A 1,690-nucleotide genomic window follows, 5' to 3' on the forward strand; every position below is an offset into this window, starting at 1 on the left:
ATAAGAAAAATGTATTAATATAAACCAGATACTGGGATCCACTGGGTTAATTCTGAGAAGTTGATTCAATTATTTACAAAGGAGGTAAGTTAAACTTGAAACAGTATAGTAACACCAGTTACAGCAGTTGAAATTGGACCCCTAGCAACCCGATATCACTTTTTTATGCAGCATTATGGGGCTACAACAAATTGCTGCAAGTTTGGAGCTACCATAAGTGTGGCTTATAGTCAGTTACTCACAGGAAATGTGGTGTATCAGCTCTTTGAATCAACCCCAAATTGTTTGCCTGCAATTTTCAAGATAACTATATGTAACTAAGCATTCCTCTGGGGCATCAGAAGAAAATAAAAACAGTGAAGAATTTTGGTCAGGAATGTTATTCCACACTTGATATATTGCAGTAAATTTTGGTTCCAAAATCTTATCTGGAGAAAGCGGGCATCGATCCCGCTACCTCTCGCATGCTAAGCGAGTGCTCTACCATTTGAGCTAAATCCCCTTTGATGTTAAAGCCATGTACACCACTTACACCAGGAGGACTGGATTACATTTAGTGATAACATCTCAAAAACATCCATTAGCCTCAAGTTTAGTGAAATCCCATTATCGTTGGTATTTAGTACCTTAATGATTTCATAAAATGTTTCCTTCTTTATCACCATTGTGTTGGAGACTTTGTGGGGCTGAGGAAACTGTCCCACATCTGGTGGCACTGTCCCAACTTACTTCCATTGTGGACAGGCACACATGGTCTTGCTTTCCTTCTCATAGGAATTGTAATGCACAACTCCATGTCATATTCCCTTTTATCTCATTATATTTCTGATATTCCTAAGTATACCCACAAATTTATAACACATATTTGAGTGCTACCAAATACCATATAGCTTTATATTGAAAAAACTCATTTCCACCATTCTCTATCTTTATTATAAATACAATTTGGCACATTTATCATTGTGAATACATCACCAGAATTTTTCATAACACTGCAAATAAGATCTCATATACTTGGATCCTTGGACTAACTGAAATCCCCCTCTTTCAACCCTTTTATAACTGGATTGATTCGCCCCCATCATGACTAAGATATTTTCACACCCTGACAAAATTCTCAATTCACAGGGTATAATCATGTTATTTCTTACTTTGCACAAGTTCATATTATAGTGTCCATTTGTAAGAAATGATCCAAGTTAGAAACTTTTAAGCAGTTTAAGTTCAGTTCTGCTGGTTCATCTTCCCTTACTGATAATATCCATTAGAAAGCACTTTCATGCGTCTCTGTGGCGCAATTGGTTAGCGTGTTTTCGGCTGTTTACTGAAAGGTTGGTGGTTCAAGCCCACCCCGGGACATTTTATGTTGTTTATTATTCGGTGGGAGGAGGAATCTTTATTTGACAAAATTTACCAGGCATTTGTCTTCATTTTACCTCAGTACACAAACTTACATGGAAATTAACAGCTATGACTTTACAAACTCTACATCCATGGCTTTCCAGCTAGTGTTAGATAATACTAGAAAGAACTTTACAAATTGAAAACAAGTGATCAGTCCTAAGAAGATATAGAGAATAAGCTAAAAATTCACAGTGACTTTTAGCCAGAAGAATAAGAAAAATTTATTAATATAAACCAGATACTGGGATCCACTCGGTTAATTCTGAGAAGTTGATTCAATTATTTA

The sequence above is a fragment of the Taudactylus pleione genome, unplaced genomic scaffold, assembly GCF_031769625.1.
Source record: "Taudactylus pleione unplaced genomic scaffold, aTauple2 ptg000174l, whole genome shotgun sequence".
Lineage (NCBI taxonomy): Eukaryota > Metazoa > Chordata > Amphibia > Anura > Myobatrachidae > Taudactylus > Taudactylus pleione.